The following is a 27,777-nucleotide window of genomic DNA, read 5'->3' on the forward strand; positions in this document are numbered from 1 at the left end:
GAGGGGGTATTTCTCCATTGGCACCCCTGGTGGAGGCCGGTGTGTCCATGGCTGCTGGTTTCTTGGTGCTCTGGGGCTCACAAGCCCAGAGAGCTAGCTTTCATTGATTGGTGTTACACCCTGCATTAACTGCACTAAAGCAGAGTCACGTGGGGGTCTCAAAGGCTCTCTCCTCAACTCTGTCAAAGCCTAAACAGAGCAGCCCCACAGTATCACTAGGGCCACAGTAACTCCTTCAGCTTTTCCCTCTGTCCCTTCTCTCAGTGAGGTTCAGATGGGCACCCAAAGTGCCCATCTTAGGAGAGAGGAGCCAGAATGATAGAGAGCTCTTGCTGTTATCTCCACCCTAGCCCCTAGTTTTCAGTCAGCAGGATCCAAACACTCCTTCTCTGAGGGAAAAATGCTCATGAAGCCCCTAGTCATCAAAACTGTTCAAGATGTGGCTGCATCTCAGCAGCACCGGGGGTGGTTTCAGATGGGGTCATAGTTTATCTCTTTACTTGAAAATGTGGGGCAAGGAGAGTTGAAGTTTGATTAAATGGAATCAGAGGTGACTTTGCTTTCTATCCAAATTAATATTCTCTTCAAATGTTAACACCAAATATGGAAAACGAGTTATATGACATGCCAGACAAATATTGCCAGAGAGCACTGAAAATTGCATATTAATAAAAAACAAGTGTGTATTCTTCAGCAAATGTTTGCAAAAGTTAAAACGATCCAAATTATATTTGCTATGGTATATTAAATGCCCCAGATGTTAATAAAATAGAAATGGCTAACACAGATAAATGATTGCAGCCTTAAGAGCAGTTTAAATTGTAAAATTAAGTGAAAAACAGCCCAGGTAGCTGGTCACTCAGTCTGCATCCAGGAAGACAAATTATGCTGCAAAAACCCTCCTTATGAATCACAATATAGAACTTCATCTGGTAATTTGGGCAAGTCATCTGAAATAGAAGGAAAGTCCACTCTTTTTTCTTTTGGACTACAGTTTGAGGAATGGTCGAGCATACAGCAACATGACATTTCTGAAGGTATCTAAGTCCTTTCAAGTGGCATCAAGGAGCTGCCATAAACAACGTGTTGTAGAAGCTCTTTGGAAAACCCTGCACTCACATGCATATGAAGGAAATGAAGAGGCATAAATTAAAAAGGACTCACTTGAAGTCTTACGAACCTGTCATAGTGGACTTCATAATGTGTATTTGATCACTTTCAATGAACAGAATTTGTACTACTTTCCATTTATGTATGAAAGAAACTTTGGGTGCTTCTTTTGGCAAGGAGAATTTTTGGATCTCATTCTTCAGCAGACTGAAGTACTTCTTTTTCCCTGTTTTAAATAGAAATGAAAAAAGCCATTGAAGAAATTTTGCTTAGGTTTCTCTTTTTGCAGAGACACTGCTATTCCACCTATTTTAAAATAGCTGATGAATGGCCACAAAAATTTCAACCAGAAAAGCTGTAGGAATATAAACTCAACATTATTAACACAAGAATTGATAATAACGCCAATAATAATTGCTAGACTACTAAGCATTGATGTTTCTCCAGGAAGACGTAGTAGGGCAATGTCGGCTGCTTCTGACTGTACAAGTTTTCCCCGAGTCTCAGGTGTTTTATTAAAAGAAAAGTAAGTGTAAGGACATTGCGTAAGGTCAGACATTACTTGCTGCCAGAAAGTCACCAATCATCTCTGTGCAAATGAGGGGGACTATAGAATCCACTTTCCAATCATGCAGATTTGTTTCAGAAAGTGGTCTGTTTGAAATTTCATCGTATTAATAATGTGAAAACATCTGCAAATACAAGATATTTCATGAGAATCTGTAATATCTGCTCTAGGAAACTTGAAACAATGTTGCATTGTCTTCTTTACTCACTGTTCATTAACAAAAAGAATCTAGGACAGTGATTGCTTAGGATAATTTGCCATCATTTGCAATTTGATGGGAGGAGTCCTCAATCCCATCAGATCTGAGGCTATCTTCTATCACCTTTAGTAAGCTGAAAATACATTTGTAAATAATATAATATATTTGCACACATAATTTTCAAAACATGAGTGTATTGCTTCAATAGATAAATCAGAAATTAATAAGAAGTTATTTTTAATGAAGTTATGTGTATTTTAAAGCAAATATGAGGACAAAGCTATACCAGAAAATGTGATAGTCCAATGCTTCCACATATAGAGACGCTGTGGGTACAATTGAAGACCAACCCAAGTGAATGATATTCATGATTAAAACATCTTAAGAGGCATTAGCGTCAATGGTGTGCTTTTCTTGAAATTTTTCTTCTAATCTTGATAAAGTATTGATGGAAACAAAGCACAATATTCTATCGATTTACATGCTATTTACATTTCTAGAAAACAGTGTATATTAAAACAGTTCAAAATGCCTTGCCTTTATATGTAAAGTGGATTAGATTCTCAGCTCAGAAAATTACAAACAAGTTTTAAATTCACATGAATGTCCACTGGGAAAACATAAATCTATATGCAAGCCCAGAATATTTGCTGTATGTGACTGTCACATACATTCCTGGGAGTCTAGCATCCCTGGTTCCTGCACATTAAATTCCAGTAGGTTTCCCAACCTTGGAGACACACAAAAATCATGCTCTAGGGAGCAGTAACCCCTGTTGCCCCCACTCCCTGTGGAGAACTACTGTTTTGACAGTCAGGGGAAGGGGTTGGAGATTTCCCCATGTGATTCTTTTGCCCTGCAAAAGCAAAATTTTAATGCAGTTGAGATCGTGGACAACAAAGGCTCTTCCTGTGAGGTTAGATTATGACACACATCCCATGCCAGACAGTTCCAAAACTCTGATGTTTAATCATAGTGTGTTGAATTATATGTTGCAAAGATCTTAGAACTCCACTATGCAAGCCCCTTCAATAAACGATGAGGAAATTGAGACCCACAGAGTGTAGAACAGCTATTGAGGACCTGTAATGTAGCTTTACGTTATTTGTTTCTCACAAAAACTAGATGATGAAGATATTCATTTTCTATTTCACAAATGAGAAATCTGAGGCTTACCTTCTAGGCAGAATCTCCCTGGTAAGTCTAACCTCACACTTCATGTTTTCTCTGCTATATCTCCCTTGGGCAAAATCTCGAAACAGATTGAGCCAACACCTACTATTTCTGTAGCCTTCTTATCCACAGATGACTAGGGCTATTACAATACATGCTTTTCCCGTCTACAGTGTCTTCTTCACCCTATTGTTTTCCTGCCCATTGTTCTGGGGGTTGGCAAACTGTATCATTTGGGCCAAATCCTGCCTCCTGCCTGTTTTTCTAAAGGAGGTTTTGTAACAGGGTGCAGCCAGGGGGCCCCAAATAGGTATTTGTAATGGTATCCAGAACTCAGGGTATCCAGGAAATATTAGTAAAAATATGTATAGGATAATCTCACCCCTACAAGTCTGAGCTGGGAGATGGGACGCATGGAGCACAGGGCCACTGAGAGCTGTTTTGCATAGCAAGAGCTTTGCAGGTAACCTCTGGCATGGTCATTTAACATATCTATAAGTTTTAACTGGTTTCATAGATACGTTAAATAGTTGTGGCCATGCTTTGAGCCAGGGGGATGGGAGTGACTTCCACCCAGGAAGTAACTGGGAGGCAACTCCCCCTGGTTACAGAGCCTGTGTGAGAACTTGGAGATGATTGTCTCCACACCAGGTCACACCTGCCTGGACTTACTATGGCAGCCCAGTAAAGCTAGATGAATATGGGAATGCTGGTAAGTGTAACTGATTGTGGAAGGAGTTGGAAATGGGGCTTTTTGGGACCATGTGGCTTGGGCAGAGAAGAACAATGGACTTCTATGTCTTTTCCTGAGATACGGTACTCTAGACTGGGCGAAGGGGAGAAGGAAGGACTGTGCGTTTGTGGGTATTATAAAGGACTTTAGTATTTCTAATGAAGACATTAAGTCATTACTCAAAGTTTATATAACTTTTTAAATAAATAATCCTTTTCCTTTTCACCAGTCTCTGGCATTGAGAGACGTCTTTCCCTGGTGGTGAGCAAGGCGAACCTAGTACTGGGGGGCCCCCAGGAGCACAAGGGTGGGTCCATTTGGTAATAGTATATCATTTGCCCCATTTCCCTTGCCCCTAGGTCTGTTCTGTAACAGTTTCATTGAAACTTATTGATGGTTGCTTTCATGCTACAAGGACAGACTTGAGCACTTGTAGTTGAGGCCATATGACTCACAAATCCTAAAATATTTACTGTTTAGCTCTTTATAAAACAACTTTGCTGATCTTTGCTCTACATTGAAAAAAAATGTTCTCTTGTGTTGCTATATATAAATGATAGATATATGGTCTGTCCAGAAAGTACCCACCCACACACTATGAAAAATGGAGGCATTTATTGAAGAAGATACAAGATACAAGAAACATTGCACACAGAACAATGACTCCTCAAGTCTCCTTCAAAGTAGGCACATCAGGACTTCACGCTGTTCTCCCAGTTGCCATCAGCTGTCCTGTAGTATTTTTCTGCAGCTTATCGATGGTCTGAAATCTCTTCCCTTTCAAAGGTGATTTTAGTTTTGGGAAAAGGCAGAAGTCGCAGGGTGCCAAATCTGGACTGTAGGGGGGCCAAGTCACCTGGGTGATTTGATGTTTCTCCAAAAAACTCTGCACAAGATGTGATGCATGAATGAGCATGTTATGGTGATGAAGCTGCCAATCACCAGGTGCCTATAGCTGCAGCCTCTGAGTCACCTAAATTTGATGCAGATTCATTGCTCTACTCCCTCAGTCATTTTGATTGTGTATGGCCACACAGTGCACATGCTCACTCAACAGCATCTACCACCCCCACTGGCCTGTACAGTGAAGTTGTCATTGTTCACAGGCAGGCATTCCAGTCCACCTCCTAGGCTGCCAGGTTACATCAATGTTGTGCAAATTGTTCTCATTATATCAACAGCGGCTGGACTTCTTCTGGACAGACCTCATATATATCATGTTGCTAATGTGTATCATTTCTTTACTTGCCCTTGCCAGTGCATGAATGACAATTAATTAGTATGTTATTCTTTTTAGAATAATATCTGTATTTCTTTAAAAGTGCTTTCTATAAATAGTTAATTAATACAAAAAATGACCCTAAAGATGGAAAGTTATCATAAAAGGAGTGAAGAAGAGAATGAGTCTGGGATAGATGGACATATTCTTTTTTTTATTTTTTTAATTAATTTTTTTAGAGAGGGAATGGAGGGAGAAAGAGAGAGAGAGAGAAACATCAATGTGCGGTTGCTGGGGGCCATGGCCTGCAACCCAGGCATGTGTCCTGGCTGGGAATTGAACCTGCAACACTTTGGTTCGCAGCCCGAGCTCAATCCACCGAGCTACGCCAGCCAGGGAGATGGACATATTCTTGTTCAAGTCACTGCACATAACTGCCATCTACGGGCAGAATGAGCTGTCCAAGACCCTCATTTTCAAAACTAAAATTAAAAAGAGCATCTAAAGATTTTCCATTTTATTTTTAATTAATTAGACTTTTCAGCAAATCAGTTGGTCACTAACTGGAACTAATTATTTTTGAATAGTACAAATATCTTTCCAGATTAAAAACAGAGACTCTTTGACAAATAAATAGGAGAAAGTATGAATGTTGTTCTTTGCTGATGGAGATAACTTTTACTTTACATCATTCTCAAATGATATCATTCTATATATTGACTATGTATAGCAGAATATATATTTGGAAAAATCTCTTTTAGGAGGGAGAAACTTTCATTTAGTTAGTAGGCAAATGTACCAGTTATCAATTTACTTCCTGTCAGCTCCAAATTCACCTTTCCCTGCTCTGTGATAACAAAGGTGGGCCTTGCTGAACACTGTTAGTACGTATGCAGTGTCAGAGGGACACTGGGGGAGAGAGTTTTTACTCTCCGATTCAGTGTGCTCATTTAGTTGAGCTCCTGCAGGGAAAATGGCTTTTTTTTAGCAGTGTCCTGGCATCAAGCAGCAAGTGACAGCTCCCCAACTTCCCCTGACACAACCCCCACCCCCTTGGGTGGTTTCCAGCTGCGAGTGCAATGGCACTCCTGAGGGCAGCTAAATTCTATGGATTTACCAGCTTGTTTTCCAGTGAATCAACAGCAATTGCTTCTCACACCCCTGCCACTTCCAGGTGGTTTTTCATGAGTCCAGATGGTGCCCAAGCCGGCTTTCTAGCAACTCAGTAACAACCTAATCTGGTAGCTTCCCAGTGAATTTCATCATTGTCATAATAGGAAGTGCTCGGATGTCTAGACAATGGGGCACTCTGTCTGGCCTGGAACAACCCACTGACCTTTGCCAACACCCAGTGGGTTTCAACTATACCCCCTCCAGTGAGATCTGAGTCCCAACTTTGGGATAGGTTCTCTTTCCCTAAGTTCGTTCCTTCCTTAGTACTTCCCCTCAGTAGGCCTAGAGCATCCCTTAGAGTCCCCTTGCCCTTAGCCAACTCCCTATTACTACCCAATCTTCGTTTGCTGTTTCTTTTTACTAATTTTTCCGTGGTTCAATTACTGTGTAGTTTCGGTCTTCTGATTGGAATGTAATTAATACAGCAGAGAAGTAAGAACAAACATTTTATCTGATAGGCAAATTAAGTTTTCTTGAGTACAAACTGTCCACGGACTAGACTTTTAGGTAAGCCCTATAATGAAATTACTAAATCATTTCTGCCTCGGAACACGATCTCCTTGGTGTTTGAGAGTACCTCCAGGAATTACTATGAATGATAACATTAGGGCAGAGAAAACACTCATGGTTCTTCCAGGCTCCTAGAGAAAGCAAGCAAGGGCATAAAGGGGAAGCTTTCCCTTTTGGCCTTTTGTGTTGATCTTGTCTGAGTTCTGTTTCTGTCATGGTCCTGTCACATATTAGCCAGATTTATTCTTATTGTTCCGTGGGAATGTTACAACTTCTTGCCTTCTTTCCTGGTTTATCTTTCTATATCAGGAAGCTGAAGCAATCCTGCAGTTAGGAGAGAAGAAGCTTAGCCAAAGCTCCATTTCCATGCCAATCCCTTCCCAGAAGCGACTCAGTCCTGGGGATCTTTGTTACACAGACTCAGGTTTCCATGATTCCCTTTTTTCTACTTTTCTACCTTCTTCCTAATTTTTCACTTTATCCCCCATGGAGTCTCCAGCTAAGTACCTCTTCAGATACCTAATATTTAGAGGGCAATTTTCTTATTTGTCTTCTGTTTATCTGTCAAAGTGTCAGGTGCTACTTATAAATGTAGTGTCTGTTCTAGGTTAGCAGCTAGTTAATTTGTATTTAAACCTTCCGGTTAAATTTTCTTTGAATATGGTCAGTATATATATGTCAAAATATAGATTCCTGGATCCTGTTCTAGACTTAGTGACTCAGAATCCAAAAGGAGCTGGTATCCCAAAACCTGGATTTCTAATAATTTTTCTTCTATACTAAACTGTTAGTCCAGTTAATAAGAGTTTATAGTGTTGTCCCCCGATAGATACTTGCATTTGAACACGGTAACTTCTAGCCCTAGAAGTCATTTCTCATTGGTTCTAGCACAGACCAGAACAAGGTGTGAATCTGGACATTTAAACCTTTAATAGGGACCTCAGAGCCCTCGCATGAAGGTTTACTACAGACCTCTTTACACTTGGAGGCTAAAGTCCTTTGGCTCAAAGTGCTATGAAATTGGGCTCCATACAGGGCTGCTGAAAGCCACAGTGGGATGTTCATTTCCATTCATGGCAACACAGGTTGACATAGACCAGTGGAATAATGATGGACGTTGCTAGTATGAAGGAGATCCAGAAGGTGTGAGGCTAAGGGGTTGATAGGTTCTCTATAAAAACTGATCCAGGATAGAGAGAGGACACAGAGGTGAGTAGAAGATTGGGAGGCAGGGTAATTGCCTTCAGTCATGCCTAGGTGAGGAAGTGGGCGTGGGGTACAAGATGGACACATAATTAGTGTTTCCCTAACTCTTATCACCCCCAGAAGTGTCGCAGTACTTGAGTAATGGGTAATTAAAAAGAAATTATTTGAAAACTTTATCTGACTTGTGTAAAAGTATTGTACTATGGAGTCCTGTGGTTGCCAAATACAGCAGCACATCAGAATCATCCAAAGTGCTGATTAAAGTATATGAGTTATTGGATCCTACTCAAGATTTACTGAAAAGAATCTTGGATGATGAACCTTGAGATATCTATCTATCTATCTATCTATCTATCTATCTATCTATCTATCTATTATCTATCTATCATCTATCTATCTATCTATCTATCACCTCTTTTATCTATCACCACTTTTAAACTTTTTATTTTGAAATTATTATAGATTCACAGGAAGATGCTGAAAAATGTTAAGGGATGTCCCATGTACCCTTTGGCCACTTTATTCCAGTGGTAACATCTTGCATGACCATGGTACAATATAAAAATTTAGAATACTTATTTATTTATTTATACATTAAATTGTATTTATTTATTTTTTGAGAGAGGGGAAGGGAAGGAGACAGAGAGGGAGAAAAACATCAATGTGTGGTTGACTCTCTCGTGCTGCCCACTGGGGACCTGACCGGCAACCCAGCATGTGCCCTAACTAGGAATTGAACTAGTGACCCTTTGGTTCATAGGCCAGCACTCAGTCCACTGAGCCACACCAGCCAGGGAAGAATATTTATTTTTATAAGCTTTCTAGATGATTATTTGGATACCTAGAAATTGTTGAATAGTGAATAATTTATTCAAGGAAATGGGTTAACCCAGCTACTTATAATCCTGTAATATTTAGCAAACTAAAATCATCCTTCATTTACCCATAGATTAGATAGTTCATTCATTTCTCTGATTAGAGAAGTATTTCAAAATGATTTGTTGAAAACCTTTAAATAATAATCTCCCTTGCCACTTTTTGAGGATTTGTAGCCTCTCACTCAGTGAACCAGCCCATATGGAAGACTTTTTCTTTAAGTTCTCTGAATCCTCTTAACAGTACTTTGCAGACAAAATGGAAATGAGAAATATTGAAAAGGTAGATCTGTTCTGACCAGCACTATGCTGATAGCAGCTGAAATCTTTTCATCTTTCCTGCGAAATTTTCTTTTCAGAAAATACATCTCACTCCACCTTACTTTTCATTCCTTCTATGTTACAATTACTTCTTACTAGTGGAACTAAATTAAAAGGTTTTTCCCCCATGGCAAGTCACTCAGCTATTAACTCATTCATTAAATAACTGATATGTTTGAAAAAAAAAACCATCCCACTAGAGAATACATAGTAGGTATTCAGCAGATTCACCCTTTTTTCTTTACTAGAATAAGAAAGGAGCCCCAGCAAAGGCAGTTTGGTAGGATGCTCTAGTGACCCAAAAACTTGAAAGGAGAACATGTGAGAAATCTTTCAATCAACAGAATATTTAAAAAAATTTAATTGTTCAGTTTTTTTTCCATTTCTCCCCCCTTGCTCTCTCCTGCCCTGCCCACCCCACCCCACCCAAGTTCAATCCTTCCCCCTCCTTTGTCCTTGTCCGTGGGTCGTTTATATACAATGTTCCTTGACTTGACCCTTCCCCTCTTTCCCCCATTATTCCCTTTTCCCTTCCCCTCTGCTCACTGTAAGTGGGCTCTTTACTTCCATGTCTCTTGTTCTATTTTGCTTGCTTGTTTGTTTTGTTGATTAAGTTCCACTTATAGGTGAGATCATATGGTATTTGTCCTTCCCCACCTGGCTTATTTCACTGAGCATAATGCTGTCCAGTTCCATCCTTGTTGTCATGAAGGGTAGGAATTCCTTCTTTCTTTCTTTTGTGTAGAAAGCCATTGTGTAAATGTACCATGGCTTTTTGATCCACTCATTTAGTGATGGGTATTTAGGCTGTTTCCAGCACTTGGCTATTGTAATAACACTGCTATGAACATTGTGGCACATAGCTTCTTTTGAATTGGTGTTTCAGGATTCTCAGGGTATGCTCCAAATAGTGGAATTGTTGGGTCAAAAGCAAGTTCCATTTTTAGTTTTTTTGAGGAAATTCCATACTGTTTTCCACAGAGGCTGCACCAGTCTGCCTTCCCACCAACATTCTTGGGTTCTAGGGTTCCCTTTTCTCCACATCCTTGTCAGCACTTATTTCAGTCAACAGAATATTTTATGATTGTCAGTCTTGGAAAAGATGGTGCATACTACTTTTCTTTTTTTTTTTAACAATGCCCTGCTTTCCCATTTGCACCATAGGTTCCAAGCACACTGAGTCCATAAATACCTTTCTGGTAGATGTTCTCATCATTGATTGGAAGCGGCCATGACTGGTAGGAGATGAGCATGAAGGTTGTGAAATGTTGGTAAGCAGCTATATACCCTGCTGGGTGTAGCTTCTGTGTCTCTCATCCTGCATTTTGCATAAAAACTAAAAAAATGTTTAAGTTCACAATGATAACTCATTTTTCCTGTTGAAACAAATAAGCAAATAAAAGCAAGGGGATATTTATAATATAAAGACCATTATGTAGTTTGAATTCTATCCAAAATAAACCAGAAGGAAATTTTATGAATCTCCATCCTTGGAGTCCTTAATTCAATAAATATTTAATCCATTACTTCCAATATATCCTTCCATTTATCCAACTGTCCTCAGAATGTTTTATACTTATTTTGTAGCCTTTTATCTTTAGGTGCTTTTATTGGTTATCTCTGAAATGTTTATCTATGAGTGTATAATAAATTATCCGAAAATGCAGTAGCTTAAAATGATAACATTTTCATTTCTGAGGGTCAGGGATCTGGGTGCAGCTTAGCTGAGCATCTCTTCTTTGGTGTCTCCTAGGCTGCTACCAAGTGTCCCCTGGAGCTGCAGTCACTTCCCAGTTCTCCTGGGGTAGGATTGGCAGTGTTGAAGCTCACTCATGATTCATGTGGCTATTGGCAGGCCCGCAGGGCTGCTGGCTGGATGTCATACCTCCTTACCAAATGGGCCTCTCTGCACACACAGCTCCCACCATGAAAAGTGACTTCCCTCAAGGAGAGTGAAGGAGAGAATGACAAAATCTAGGTTCTCTTTATGACTTGTTTTTAGAAACAACACTCTGTCACTTTTACTGTGTTCTCTATGTAAGAAGAGAGTAACAAGATGCAGCCCAGCCTTAAAGGAAGAGAATTATATGAGGGAATGGGCAGCAGGAGCCACCGCAGTGTTCCAAGGATACATGGTATGATCCCTTGCTTTTGAGGTGTTTTCCATATGCATCCGTGGAAAGCATTACATATTTACAAACTTACGAAGTAGTACATGAGTAATGCAGTCAATGAGTAGCAGAAGAGTTCACAGGAGGATGCAGTTGGGGTTAAGGCAGTTTTGGAAGTTTGGTGTAAGGGATTAAATATTTTGTCCAGGACACATGGATAAACTTTGGGTATGGCACAGAAAGAGATAGGATATTCAAAGTTTGAAAATAAGCAGTTGTGAAAGGTGGGAGATTCTTTAGGGACTTAAAGGGACTTAAAATGGCTAAAAGTGATATATAATCAATAACTGTATTACCTGTATTCAAAAGGTCAAACTCCTTACCATGCTGCATCTATCTATCTCTGTCTCTACCCCTACCTCTATCCCTATATATCTATTTCTATATCTATATCATCTATATCTATATCTATATTTATACCTATATCATCTTTGGCTCTTCAGCTGGCACCTCCCTTTATGTGTCCTAAGATCCGTTCATGCTGTGTTCCAAAGAAACCCTGATTTCCTCACCTACATGCATTGGTATATATTATTCTCTTTAGGCTCTCTTATTCTCCACAGTTTGCTTTGCAAATCTATTTGTCATCCTGTCAGCAAGCATTGTTTTCTAGAAAGTTACCACTGAAGAAACAAGAGGAAGACAGCCCACCTGCTGCAGCTAGCCTTTCTCCTCCCACCTCTGACCTTGTCTTAGCCTGTATCGTTTTGTACTTATTTGCCTCCCATTTTAGTAAGTAGAGAGCTCCTTCAGGACAAGAACTGTGCTTTAACTTCTGTCTCTCTGTGACTGACACAGTGCCTGTTAATTTAATAGGTGCTCTTCTGTGTTTGCTGAATGAAGGACCATAATCCAGATAATGAGAATGGGGAGACAGGGAAGTAGATGAAACGGATGGAGCAGAGGGACTGGGCTGGGGAGCAGTGATGTAGTTGAAAATAACCATTGACAGAGATACCGAAGTCAGGGAAGAGCCTTCCCTCCCTTCTTTTCTCTCTCTCCTTCTTGGTGATAACTTAGATGTGTTCCTGTTTAATACAAGTGACTTTTTTTTTGTCTTATACTGTAATAAAAGGTAAAGGAGATGGTACAGTTTAATGGAGCATTTCCCACAGTGTGTTTTATTAATGTAGACAAAAACTTACTAAACAAGCAAACAGAAAGTACTGTAGGAAATGATGCTGAGTTAAACAAAGTTTTGTTATTATTTTTAATTGTAGGACTTCATAGAATGTTTAATGTTAATGTATGCACTATTTATCTTCAGAGGCACATTTAATATAGAAGATTAATTAAATATATTTGACTAATTAAGAAACTGTTTTTACAAAACTATTTCTTGAAACCCATGGATAATTCTTTGAAAAATTTAGTAGTGTATTTTACCCTGGACAGAGTCCTAAGTCATATATTCCCATAATTTCTACTTGTTTCTGGTGTGACATTCAACAACTAACTAAGCTTTATTCTACCTCCAGCCTGTAAATGAAAATAATAAAATCTGACCTTGACTAGCCTCTGATGGGATGTTATAAGATTCAATAAAATAAACACAGCAAAACATAAAAAAACAGGTCTTACTCTTGCTCACTGTTTGATCTTCAATAGTAATGTGCCACAGAGAAAGATTTCTTTGAGCCACCTTTTAAATTACTTAAAAAATAAGACCCAGATTCCAAAATCTACTGAAGTGACTACAGTGTGTTTAAAATGAACTTTAGAAAAGCAGGAGACAGAAATACACAGTCGTATGTAACTCTGAGAGGGAAGAACCAATATGAGAGAAGACCACTGCGGAGTGTCACTGTTTCTGCCAGTTCTTCCTGCTTCTGGCTTTGCTTTCAACTTGAGTTTCTTTCAAAGACTGTCTGAGGCCTGAGGAGAAGGGTAACCTTGAGAAACATTATTCTTCTGAAAGGGAAGTTCCTCTGCCAGTGCCCATTCAAATCCTGCTGAGACGCTTTCTTTAAAGAGACTTTTTAAAAAAATATGCCTGTCTGCTCACTAACAATGACTGAAGTATTGGTGACTTGAAGAGGAGTCAACCAATGCTAAATCTCAAGTAAAAGGAACTTAAAGCTGACTTTCTTTTTTATTTATTGATTTGAGAGAGAGAGAGAGAGAGAAGAAACATCGATTTTGTTGTTTCACTTATCTATACATTCATTGGTTGATTCTTGTATGTGCCCTGACTGGGGATTGAACCCACTACCTTGGCATATCAGGATGTCCTAACCAACTGAGCTACTGGGCCAGATTCTGAAATCTGATTTTAAAAAAATAAGTGTATAGGTAAAAGTATATTTTGATTGGCACTATATTTGGAGGTGGTAAAACACATTTCTAAATTCTCTTTTCTTGCCCCCACCCCCAGGGAGAATTTGAAGGAATTCCATGAATTTGCTTCAATTCTACTTTGAGGGCTTTGTCCTTTGTCAGAAATGAGTCCAGGTGTAGATCTGCTGGTGACTGGGGCCTTTGTCACTTCACCTTTAAAAATGTACTTTGCTCACTTTGCATGGTTATTGTGAGAGCTAAATGAGCCAACATAGACTCAACCAAGGGCACTTAGCAGGCATTCAATAAACTGTAGCCTTAATTTTCCTGTAGATTCACGGGGTTCATCAGATCAGACACTTTCGGCCTAACCCTTGGGGCTGCTGAAATCTATTGTTCTTTGAGAATACAAAGGTAGAATCCTACTCCTTGTAAGATTTGCCTTATAATTTACATAGTAATTCCTTCTTGATTAGTATACTTTTCTTTCTATAAAGAGTTTATATTATTATTTTATATCATTATATTTAAGTATGAGTTTTATTTAAATTTAGTCTACTGTGTAACAGAATAACACTCTGTGTGCTTTTTATTAATACATATGCATTATATGGTAATTATTTGCTGTGCTCATTGCCTAACTGAAGCGCTACTAAACTACGTTTTTGTAATACACAAGGTCCCATGCAGTAGGTGAGCTGGAGGCCCTGAGCTGAGCCTCCGAAACTCTGCAAATCATTTACTGAGAGGAAGGGTCTGAGGAGGCTGGAGTTTGAGTCTTCATCTTTGCCCTGGGGGCCAAGTATGTCCAGGGAATGTACTTACGTGGTGGGAAATACATGCTGTAGAGATAAATGGGAAGCTGGGAGGAATAACTAATTAAGAGATACTAATTTTGGGACATAAAATCAGTGTAGCCCCAGCCACCCCAGTTCCCAGGTGTCTGTCTGCCCAAACCATTGAATCAACAGCATGCATTGTTTCATAAAGAAGGCATAGCCCTGTTACAAAATGAGATTTATTGGCTTTTAATTTAAAACAGAATGTTTTTTATTAGTCTGAAAGCAAGCAGTTTTGATTATTGAAAATGTCTGGCTTGTTTAACAATGATTTTTCTGAGAATTCCCAAAGCAGACATGCAGCTTGAAGAGGATCAGGCAATCTACATGATGAAACTATTGAAATGGGAGCAAAAGGATGCAGTGCAAGGAACTTTCTTGACACATGGGAAGAGGGAAGTCCTTCTGGTCAACCAGACATGGAGGCTGGGAGAGAGACAGAGAGGAGAACCAGAGATTAGGCCCTAGTATTCTAACTTTCCCCTTCAGGATGAATCCCAAAGAAGGAATTAACAACATCCAAGTAAGTCTGGGGATTCCCAAGACCATGGGGGTTGATGCCCTGCTTTCTTGGGCATAACCTGGAAAATGGAAAGTTTCATGAAGAAGTGCCATGCATGTAAAATACCAGGGGCATTGAACAATAATTAAAGGAGATATCAAAGAAAATGGGCCTAAGTGACGTCTCACATTGCTGTGGTGTGGAGAAAGCAAATAAAAAAACTTAGGCCCCCAAGGCCATTTTTAAATGCTGTTGAAACTTATGATCAGCAGGAAGACTATTGTAGCCAAATAGATTGTAGATGTTGGGCTCACTGTGGCTGGAGGCTAGAGCAAAGTGTATGGACATCAAGTGATGGTGACATGATGCACTCAGAAGACAAAGCAAAACAACCTCAACTCAGAAGGATACTCAGTGTCCACATGGTTACATCACTGAAGAGGCAGCCATGGCAGGGGCCAACTCAGGGACCAAGCGGGATGTGATATATCACCTAGAGACTTGGGTGTTCCACCGTCCTGCCTGAGTACATGTCATCTTCATTCTGCACCCAGATGTTCACGTTTGGAAGGAGAATGGAAATAATTAAAGCCATGAGAGAATCGTCTGACTTTCGTGGTAAAGAGGCACCTGGAGTAGATAGAACAAGATAGTTGTGAAGTAAAATTGTATTTTTAAAAAATCTGAATATATAGTTGTCGGGCTCACATCTGTTCTATAGGCAAGAGAGCTGTGAAATTTGGTCAGCCCTTTTAGGATAGAATCTATTTGTCTTGGAACAAGAATCATGAAACATGAAAAATTAACCCAAAGCTATTAAGATATTCTACAACTAATTTCTTTGGTTTCTCCTTGGAATTTTAAAATTATCTTTTGTGTGCCAAGACAGCTGAGGCCTGAGTTTAAAGATAAATTAGTATCTTCTTATGGGCTGCATCCCATAAGCAGCTTCTGGGAATCAAAGGGAGCTTCTGGGAATCAAAGGGAGAAAATGCTGATGCCAACAGTATAGTCTGTGAAAGCAACTTAGGAACTTCTCAAGTTGTGGAATCCTCTGGAGCTCCTAACTGCTCCATCTTGAAAGGATTTGCATGTTGCTGATGAATGGAGGCCATTCCTTAATAATCTTCATGGTGATGGTATCCTCTTCTCTGCCATCCTGCCATAGTCTCCTGGGTGGCTGGACAAGAGCAGCCAAAGACGACTGTACGCATAATACATGGGTGGCCATGAGACTGGATTTAGCAGGAGGAGTCAGGAATTGGGGTCTAGTTAGACAGAGAAGGTCTGGAATATAATAGGCCTTAGTCAGGCAGACAAGCAAGTCGAAGTCCAAAAAGCTGTGCTGTGACAAGGAGAAGTTGCCTAGTATTAGGGAAGGCTGGCCTTCACTAGATCCAACTCTATCTAGGGGAGGGGTGTGGGTAGTAAACATTGATTTAAATTTAATACCATGCAAAATGCTGAGGGACGCAGTAAACCTCAATTTGCTTGCTGCTCAGCTGTCGAGATGCATTTAGTATGGATGCGCCTGATGGAAAAAATACCAGAAATGAGGCAGAAAAAAGGGAGAAATCTGTAAATGTGGTGAATGGCTTCTCCTTGTTTTATCCCAATGGTGCGTGTCTGGAGGCATGAATACATTCGCCTCCTGCTTGAAGGCAGACCTCCTTACCAATCTTCCAGACCAACGCGATCCAATGCCCAGATAAACATATGCAATGCTTACCATTACATACTCTAGTTGATGAGTGGTTCCTACCCTCCGTCTGTTCCCAGTGCTAAACAGCGGACTTCTGCCTGGGTGCTGTGCCTGAAGCCCTGCTGTAGTTGCCTTCCAGAGGCAGGATTCTGTTTTGTTCTTTCTCTAATCCTCTCCAGTAACTTCAGCCCACCCTCAGTGCTGCTTGTTCTTGGTACGGACAGCGACAATGGTGACATGTCCTGTTATCTAGTGCTTTCAAGCTCACAGTATTTATGACATTCAAATAAGATATTACATAACAGAACCGGTAAGCAAAATACAAATTTATTAATTCCTATGCAGTATTAACAAATAAAATCCTAGTTATTTTTTTTGTAAGACCCTGTATCAGTAAGCTCATACATAACTGAGCATTCAAGGGTAAACATTTTAGAGTCACCAAATGAGTCAATGACTGAATAGCAATTAGTTCAAACTCTTAACTTTTCAGAGTTTTAAGGAAGCTCTCTTTTTTTCCCACAGGAGGACACTTTACTTGAAAAATAAATGTCTATTGGCTCCTCCTAACCTTCTTCCCTTATTGTGCAAGAAAACCAAACAGTAAGTCACAGAACTCCCTGCTTCTCTCTGTGCCAACTCTTTCAGACCACACAGAAGCAAAAGCTAGATGATTTGGCAGAACTATCTGACCTGAGGAGAGATTCAGCCCTGGGACTAGAGGAAGGGAAGCTGATTGTGCCGTCACCAGGCCGGGACGGAGGGATAGTTAGTTATAGGCAGTGCTGGTGAACTGCCTGCACCCTGGGCGGGAGCAGACCGGTGGGGAATCTGACCCTCAGAGGAGGGTGAGGACGTGTTGGTGTTAGGATACAATGAAAGTTGGCATTTTAGAGAGTCATTGAGACCACAGAGATTGCTTGTGGATGGAGAAAAGAAGTGGGGGTAGGATGCTTATGATCCATTGTAGGTTGCTTTAAATACTTGATGCTGCCACTTTCTAGGATTCAGGCCATATAAAATAATACTGTTAGCACATTTTGTTGGGATCAAGTCCCAACCTAAAAACAAACCAAAACATTCAAAAAAGAATTTGGTACAATGATACATTCCAGAATAACACATCTTTATGTTATGGCTGACTTAGAAGAAATTTTTCATATGTAAGGCAAGATAGATCTTATAAAGGCATAGCATTATTGTTATGGTCTTTAGAAGTAAACATAATGTAATTTTTAAAAAAAGGTATAACCCTATGCATTTTTTGAAATAGAAATAGTAATCTTAGTTAACTTCTATTGAACACTTACTATGATCCAGGAACTATGTTTAGTGCTTTAAATTTATTTTCTCTTCAGAATTGACAACAAAATTGGAGGGAGGTACTATTTATATTGTGACTTAATGGAGAACACAGAAGCTTAGAGGAGCTAAGATCATTTGCTCGCAGTCACACATAGAGTGGATGCCAGATCTGGGATTCAGATTCATGCGTGATTCTATCATCAACCATTTTAACAAGGATTCTCAGTTGCCAATCCAGACCTCTTCAAAAATAAACTGTTCCTTAAATGCAGATTAGAACTACAGTGATAAACCACTACGTACTCACTGAAATAACTAGAACTGAAGGCCGACAATACCAAATGTGACCAGGATATGATGTATCCGACGCTCTCATACACTGCTGATATAGGAAAGGGTGCAACCTACTTGGAGAACAGTTTGACAGTTTCATGTACAATTAGCATACAGTTAGCAACCCTACAGTTTAATTCCTAGGTATTTACCAAGAATAAGGAAAATGTACCTGTACACAAATGTTCACATCAGCTTTATTTATGACATTCAAAATTTGGAAACAATCCAAATGCCCATCAACCGATGAATTGATAAAGTATCTGTGATGGATACATACAATGGAATATTACTCCGCAATAAAAAGAAATGAACTACTGATATGAAAACATAGATAAGTCTCAGAAGTATTACGGTGAGCAAAATAAGACAGACAAAAGAGTTCAGTTACTGTATGATTTCATTTGTGTGAAGTTCTAGGATAGGCAAAATTAATCTACAGTACTATAAAGTAGATCAGTGGCTGACTAGTACTGGGAAGGAAGGGAGAACTTCATAGGGATATGAGCAAAATATTAGATAATATAAATGCTCCATACCTTCCTTGTGGTGGTGGTGACACAGGTTTATATATCGTCAAAAGTCCTTGAACCATATACTTAAAATGGATGCATTTTATTTTATATAAATTATTCCTGAATAGAGTTGATTTAACAATAGGTTATTTCCTATAGTTAAGTCCCTACTGCCCAAAGATTCCCAGCCTTTACTTTTTTGAACTTCCTGCCTGTTCGTCACGTATATGTATGTATGTATGTTTGGTAGTATGTATTAATTTAGTTATGAGATTTTGTCCTTACCTGCTCATAGACTACATTCACATCACAAAATTGTATGTATACAAATACATGTATGTATTTTTCTGTTTGTTCAGTCTTCTTTTGCTGACTGAATCACAGTTATAACAATTTTTGTTAATCTGAATTTGCAAAAAACCATGTACCCTGTCAGACTTGTTAAAATGCAGTGCATAATGCCAAATTGTCAGATATAAGTAAAATAAAGATTTGAATTGAACATTTATATTTATTACATCTTTGGTAACCAAAACAACAAATAAACAATAACAATAAAAACCTCTCAAGCCAGCCTCTCACCTATATGAAACTGTGGGAAAGGAATCCTTAATGATGACCTGGAAGTTTTAACTCCTGAACCACCTTCTACTCATCTCATATAGATTCAACTGTAGTTTTTCAAGTTTTGGTTGCAATTAGAAGTCAATGTGCTATATCAGGAAGAATTTAAACGCTGAAGTCCAGTGGCCTCGTTAGAATTTCAATTTGAATGTCACTGCTTACCTACGGGGTGACTATGGGCCACTGCCTAAGCTTTTTGATCATCAACTTACACATCTGAAAAATAGAGGTAATTTCACTGGGTTTTGAAAAATAGGAAAAGTACCTAGCATATAATCAATACTAATATCCAATATTCATGATTGCTGTTATTTATTGTAGTAATGTAATACGATAAGAAGAATGCTAGTTTTAAAGTTATAATCCTGGGTTTAAGTTTCTATAGCAGCTTGGGGCCTGTGGCACTCTCCTGGGCCTCTTTGATTTCATTGGATATTTTTGAAATGGTTATAGTAATAGCATTGGTTTATTATGAGGGTTACATGAAACATGACAAATTGGAGTAATACCTGGTACAGAGTAGGAACCCATAAATGTTAATCGATTTAAAATCCAATATTTATTGAAACTTTCACATAAAGTATTTGGTGACTCTATTAAGTAGAATATTAATAATCAAACACCATTCACCAATCATGCCTAAATATAGGTATTTGCACAAACTTAGCTTAAGAAAAAAAAACGCTGAGGTCATAAACTGAATTTTTATTATTTTATCCAAATATTCAACATTTTAAAAATACAGCTAAGTAACTGGCCAAATAATGAAGAAAGCATTTCATAATCCTGTACTCCGAATGCTCATTCATATTTGCTGTTAGTTAGATTTCTACGAAGGTCTAGAAGGTGGGAAACAGAAGGCCATGCTGCTCAGAATAGCACGGCACCAATCATCTCTTTTGATAGCACAACTGCTTCTTCATAACTCGGCTATTAAGCAGATGAATTAAGCAGATGTCGAAATAGACTTGAAGCTCCAGGGACTACAGCTCTATAAAATTATTCAAAATACAAATGAAAATGACATTTTGCACGATCAGAATAATGTTATGTACTATTGCCCCACTGGGAATGCTTTTTTCTAATAAATAACAGATAAAATAAATGCATGCATATAATAAATAATAGATAATGCATCTTGCTTGAGAACAAGAAAGTTAACTCTAAGAAAATAAAGCATAATAATAAAGTCACATGTTCTTAAACAGTGAACACAGAAATATTAACTTATTTTCCTGTAAAAGTATAGGTAGCAACACGTCTTCTAAACCTTTGAATGAGAAAATAATATATTATTTGACCTATTTATTTGCTTGACACAAGGCCAAGCAGACTCAACAAAAGGTCTACATTTCTGCATAATACTCTATTTGCTGACCTGCAGGTATAATTATTCTAATTTGGGAATCAATATATGGTTGGAGGTCAAGATGTGTCAGCCCATCATAGTTTTTAGTTAAATATGCATTGTACATGTGAGACCTTTTAACTTCCAAGCACTTATTTTTTGCATTTAATTAGGAAAGATCTTCTATCATTTGTTAGTCTTATTTAGAAAATTTAGTTTATTTTATGTAAAGTGATAGAAATATAACTACTGGTATTTAAAATAATATAGATTGATTCAATCAAATGTAGTTTAAATAATAAGGTAAATCTCACATATAGTTATTTTCTAAATAAATTATCAAAGCAATAGCTTCAATCATCATTCATATTATTTCCATCTCTCATTGTCTCTGAGAATTGTCAAAAGTTCAAACCACAGCACAATATATTAGAGGATACAGGACCTTCTAGTTTGGTCATGGGTAGGTTATACAATAAGATAGTCATAAAGCATTAATAAGTCATAAAGAGAGATAAACATATCAGAACAAAATAACTGAGTAATAACAAAAGAACACTAGCTAGATAAGGTTCCATGTAAGGAGCAGAGTTAATAAGTGCATTATGTGGAGAAACCTCATTGTTCCATAAATCTATGTTATGTTTCATAAGTTTTATAGCTATTTGACACATAACATCCTTTTGACTATTGTGCAACTTTTTAGAATAGTTACTTGCCCAAGAATGTGAGCTATACTACGGTAAATTTTACCATATCACTGAAACCAAAATATTCTGACTTTGTGTTTATTGGTCTGTTTTTTTTTAATCCTCACCCAAGGACATTTTTTTCATTGCTTTTAGACAGAGAGGAAGGAAAAGAGGAAGGGAGAGAGAGAAACATCCATGGATCATCTCACATATGTGCTGGAACAGGGGATCCTTTATGCCAGGAAGAGGGATAACCAAAATTTCCTCATTTTCCCCAACCGGCAGCCCTGGCATCCACAATACTACTATTTTTATAAGTTTGACTGTTTTTAGACTCCACATATAAATGAGATCCTTCAATATTTGTCTTTTTCTGTCTGACTTTTTAACTTAGCATAATGTCCTCAAGGACATCCATGGTGTCCCCAAAGGCAGGATTTTCTCCTATTTAAAGGTTGAATTATATTTACATATATATACTCCCATATATGTATATACACATTCTATTAAGCATATTTTCCTTATGCATTCATCTGTACATGAGTACTAAGGCTATTTTCATGTCTTGATTACTGTGTATAATGCTACAATGAATGTGCAAATATCTCTTCAAGAAAGTGACTTTATTTCTTTTGGATATATATATCCAGAAATGGAATTACTGGATCATATAGTAGATTTATTTTTAATTTTCTAAAAGATTTTATTTATTTATCTTTAGAGAGAGGGGAAGGGAAGAGGAAAGAGAGGGAAACATCAATGTGTGTTGCCTCTTGTGTGCCACTTACTGGGGAACCTGGCCCACAACCCAGGAATGTGCCCTGACTGGGAATCGAACTGATGATCCCTTGCTTTACAAGTGGGCACTCAATCCACTAAGCCACATCAGCCAGGGCTATTTTTAATTTTTTGAGGAAACTCCACATTGTTTTCCACAGAGACTGCACCAGTTTACATTCCTACCAATAGTTCATGAGGGTTACCTTTTCTCCACATCCTATCAACAGTTGTGATGTCTTGTTTTTCTGATAATAGACATTCTAATAGTTGTAAGATGATATTATGGTGTTGATTTGCATTCTCTGATGATTAGTGATGTTGAAGATGTTTTCATGTATTTGTTGGTCTTTATACTTCTTCTTTGAAAATATGTCTATTCAGGCCTCTTTGTAATTGTGCAAATTGTGCATTATGGAGTTTGGCTTCTTGTTGCCCTTATGTATGACCCAATGAATTGTGTTGAAGGAAATAGGTTTGTATTAACAGGGTTTCAGTTTTGAGGGGAGGCTGAGAGCACTCCTGCTCTGAGCCCATCTTTCCCACAAGACCCAGAACTTCTCTTGCTCCCCAAAAGACTACAAACCAAAACCATGCCCAGAAGTTCCCCATTTCCTTATCTGTCCTTAGGCCAGTCACGCAAACAGATCTCCATCCTCTCGGACAAGTGCACTCGTGGGTTTCAGAGTCTCCATCTTCTCGAAGGAACTCTCTCTTTCAGGGTCTGAGGTGCACTGCTCCTAGTCTCCCTGTAGTGGTCCAGGACCCTTGTGCTGTGCTCTTCTGGATCATAGTGTCCCAGAAGCTGGAGCCCAGTAAGGCACTTGTCCCAGCATCATACCCTGCCTCCAGGAATGGACTTCCAACCAGGCAGGGCCTAAGCCCCTGGTGGGCCCATCTGCCTGATTCCACCAGTGCTCCTGTCCATGTGGGGCTCAGGGCCAGACACCCAAAGTGTACAAGTGCTGAAAGCCCAAAATGAGCAAGAGTTCTGAACCAAGAGGGAGAGAGAGACCCCCAAACCAAGGTCCAAAAGCCCCATACCAAGGAAAGAGAGCCTGAACCAAGCAAGAGTGAGCAAGCTTCTCTGCACCTTCGCTTTAAGAAGGGGCCCTCCCAAAACCCCACATGCACAGGAAGCCAGTGGGAGTGTCCAGCTTTCCAACCAGTGGCCATGTTTGTCTTTGCCCTCTTTCTAGGCATGGGCAGGAGTTGCCAGTCACCCTGAGTGGGGCGCCCAGCTCCCACAGGTCACACGAGCACTGTATGGGCTCCCCGAACCCCTGCTTGGCTATGTGATGAGTGGCTCAACTGCTGGCACAAGATGTTCGCATAGCCACTTTGTCTTTGTTTACAGTTTGCCCCGGGCAACAGCCTCCTTCCACAGCCCCTCCCTTCGGGCAGGCAGGACTGCTTTAAACTGCTGCATCAGCAGCTTTCCCCACCCACCACCAACCCTTCTGCTGGACTTGGGGTAGAGTATCCCCTGTTCTCCAGGGATCTCAGGTCTGACCTACCCTGTTACACTTCGCCTATTTTAAAATCAGATATTTTTTGTGCTATTGATTTGTAGGAGTATAGCATCTATTTTGGATGCTAACCCCTTATCAGATATATGATTTACAAATATGTTCTCTCCCCTTATGTAGGTTGCCTTTTCATTTTGTTGATTGTTTCTTTTGCTGTGTAGAAGCATTTTAGTTTGCATACTCTTATTTATTTTTGCTTCTCTGCCTGTGCCTTTTGTGTCATATCCAGAAAATCATTGTCAAGTCCAATGTCAAGGAGATTTTACCCTGTTTTCTTCTAGGAGCTTTATGGATTCTTACATTTAAGTCCTTAATCCATTTTGTGTTACTTTGTGAGTGATGTAAGATCCAGCTCCATTATTTTGCATGTGGATATGCAGTTTTCCCAACACCATTGATTGAAGAGTCTGTCTTTTCCTCCTTGGGCATTTCTAACTACCTTGTAAAATATTAGTTTGCCGTATATACATGGATTTATTTCGGGGCTCTCCATTATGTTTCATTGGTCTATGGGCCTGTTTTTTGCCAATACTATATCATTTTTATTACTATAGGTTTGTAGGGTAATTTAAAATCAGGAAGCATGACACCTCTAGCTTTGTTGTTTTTCTCAAGATTACTCTGGCTATTTGGGGTCATTAGTGGTTGCATATGAATTTAAGGATTTTTTTCTATATCTATTAGGAATGTCATTGGAACTTTGATAGGATTGCTTTGAATTAAGAAATGGCTTTGGGTGTTATGGGTATTTTAATAGTATTAATTTTTTAATCCATGAACATGGGGTATTTTTCCACTTATTTGTGTCTTCTTCAGTTTCTTTCATTAATGTGTTATAGTTTTTACCTTCTTGGTTAATTTTATTACTAATATTTAATTTTCTTGATGCTACTGTAAATGGAATTTTTCCTTTATTTATTTTTCTGGTAGTTCATTGTTGGTGCATAAAAATGCAATGGATTTTTACATGTAGATTTTTGTATCCTGAAACTTTATGAAATTCAGTTAAGTGTTCTAAGTGTTGAGAATTTTTGCATCTGTATTTATCAGTTCTGCTGGTCTATAGTTTTCATCTCTTGTAGTGTCTTTGGTATCTGCCTTTGGTATCAGGGTATTGCTGGCCTCATAAAATGATTTTTAAAGTGTTCTCTCATCTTCAATATTTGAAAGAGTTTGAGAAGAGTTGATATTAATTATTTTTTAATATTTGGTGAAATTCATGAGATACTATCTGTTTTTATTAGTGGTATCCCATAATTCACCTTTTGTTTTTTCTTTTTGCTCCTCTGACTGGCAATTTCAAATGACTTATCTTCTAGATCACTAATTTTTTTTTCTGCTGAGTGGAGTCTGTTGTTGATTGTGGAGTCCCTCTATTGAATTCTTCAGTGAAGTCATTGTATTCTTCAACTCTAGTATTTTTGCCTCTATTTCTTTGTTTAACTCAGTTTGTGCATGCATTTTCCTTTAATTTGTTAAGTCATCTGTGTTTCCTTTTACTTTATTGAAATCTTTAAGAGGATTATTCTGAATTTTTTGTCAGACAGTTCATAGACCTCCATTTATTTAGGGTCAATCACTGAAGCTTTATTTATTTCCTTTAATGATGTAATGTTTCCTTGATTAATCATAATCTTTGTGGTCTTGCATTGTCTGAATATTTCAGGAAGCAGGCAGCTCTTTCAAATTTTACAGACTGGCTTAGGCAGGAAAATCCCTTACGAGTCAGAGATTCTATTCAGAGGTTCTGGGTGGGCTGACTGGTGTCTTCTGTGAGCAGACTTGCTGCTGGAGTCTTTGGGCAGGCCATTCTGAACCTGGGTCAGCAGGTGAGCAGGCCTGGTGATTGAGTCCACATATGTATGTCTGGATCCTGAGTCCTCAGGAGTCAACTAAGTGTAGGGACAGACTAAGGATGGAGCTGGTGTCTGTGCCTCCAGGGCCTGCCCTAGTCCTAGGGCAAGTTTGGGCCTGGGGCCATGGGAATTGGCCTGTAGCCTGAGGCATCAGGAGCCAGCATGAAGGTTTGGGCTATGGGAACCTGTGTGTCACTTGGGTGGACTGGAATCTTGAGATTGGAGTAATTTGTCTGGCACTGTCACCATGGAGCCTGGGTTTGGAGGAGCCTGCCTGGGGCTGCAGGAGTTAGTCTGGAATTGGTGCAGGTGGGTGCTGTGGTTCATGATCAAATCAGACACTCATTTTACTCTCCCTCCTCCACAGGAAGGGTGTCTCTGCATTGGGCTGCCCGGGCATGGGAGAGAGTGATGGAGGTAATATGAAACTATCTTTCTTACTCTCTTCAATGCATCTTATATCTCTGCTCCATCCAGAAGCTGTTACCCCTCTCCTAGAACCCTTAGCTCTTGTGGAGGGGTCTTCATGCTTGGATAGTTATTCAAATTGATGTTTTGGGGAGGACACAAGTATTGGAACTTCTTATACGACCCTTTTGCTGACATCACTCTCCATCTGTGGGCCTCCAAAATACTACATCCTAAGATAGCTTCCAGCCTGGAGCAATAGGATCTCAGAAGAAAGAGTTTAGTAGTATATTAGCAAAATCAAGGGTTGATAGGAAAGGGAGGGAGTTCTTTAATGGCTATCAAGAAGAAATTTTAACTTTGTTAAGGAACCCCTTAACAAAGGGGTTGTTTCTAAATGTCAAATCTACTTTCAAAAGATAAAGATTTGATTTCCATTTCAGGCCAGATGGCATAATAGGAATTGTATTATTTTCTGGCTTGCCTTGACCTTATTTATTCCTTGAGGTACTACCACACCATCATTCTCTCACCTCCTACCTTGTTTCCAGGATATTTATTTTTCACATTGAAAGACAACTTTCCCTGAAGCATAGGGAGAGTCGTCTTAGAAAACCTCCACACCGAAGCATTTCACATACTAGCTCTTTCTCATCCTGCCTAACTCACTGGAATGGAGGAAGTAAGAGGAGGTTAAAGCTGGAGTGACCTAGTTTCTTAAATATAGTAGATTAACATAACCATTTGTTAGGCAGAATAAATGAATGAGTAGTGATAAGGTAGTATTTTTGACTCTTCCTTCACAATTTTTTGTTGTTGTTGTTGAAATTTTGACTCTTTCTTAAAACTCACTTTGGCAGTGATAAACTTTGAGGATGGTTCGGCTGATACTCCGTTTTGTACAGTTGTACAGTCATACAGACCTTGAGCAGGTCCTCAGAAGTACCAGACTATCTTTCAGTTTCTGGAGTTTGCATATGTTAGTGCCTCCTTATAAAATATTTTTTGTGTCACCTTTTATTTACCTATCTTCTAGCCTTCCTCCAAATGTCAGCTCAGATAGCACTTCCTCCAGGAAAGCTTAGAGCTCAAGTTTGGCGTAGATGTTACTTCCATACATTCCTAAAATATTCTGTTTACATTTATTGTAGCCTTATGATTCTGTGTTGAAATTGCCCTTTCTTTTCTGATTCTCCTACTGAATGTTAAGTTCCTTTGGGCCAGGATTGTATCTTGTTCAGTCTTGTATACCCAGTGCTTAGCACAGTGCCCAGCACATGGAAGCTACTAATCCAAGGTTACATAGTCAGTGGGTGGCAGATGTGGAATTCAAATTCAGCTCTATCTGCCCATGAGGCTTTGTGTGTGTGTGTGTGTGTGTGTGTTGTGCTGAGAAACACTACCTCTCCCTCCCAAAGACACTCACATAAACACATAACTATTAAAATGTAGTCTTGAAAGTATTGCATGGTTCAGACTGTTAATATTTGTTAGGGAAAGATCCACAGCTAAAGTAAATTATTCTAAATCCTTCCACTGAAGTGTGGCAAAAGTTGGCACCACCTGTGGTGCTTCTACAGCTGGGTGCTTTGGCCGAGGACTGGGCCTCCATGTGCTTGCCGTGTGATGGGCAATAATAATACCTAAGATCCAGCCATGTGGAATGAATATGTCACAAGTGAATTGCACAATTGTGTTCTTCCCCAATCAAATGATGTTATGTCATAAAATATATCTAGAATATGACTTGTTCATTTATGTGAGCATTTACGTTTTGTGGGTGTTTCTAATACTGAAAGGAATCACATTTTA

The sequence above is a fragment of the Phyllostomus discolor genome, chromosome 10 (genome assembly GCF_004126475.2).
Source record: "Phyllostomus discolor isolate MPI-MPIP mPhyDis1 chromosome 10, mPhyDis1.pri.v3, whole genome shotgun sequence".
Taxonomy (NCBI): Eukaryota; Metazoa; Chordata; class Mammalia; order Chiroptera; family Phyllostomidae; genus Phyllostomus; species Phyllostomus discolor.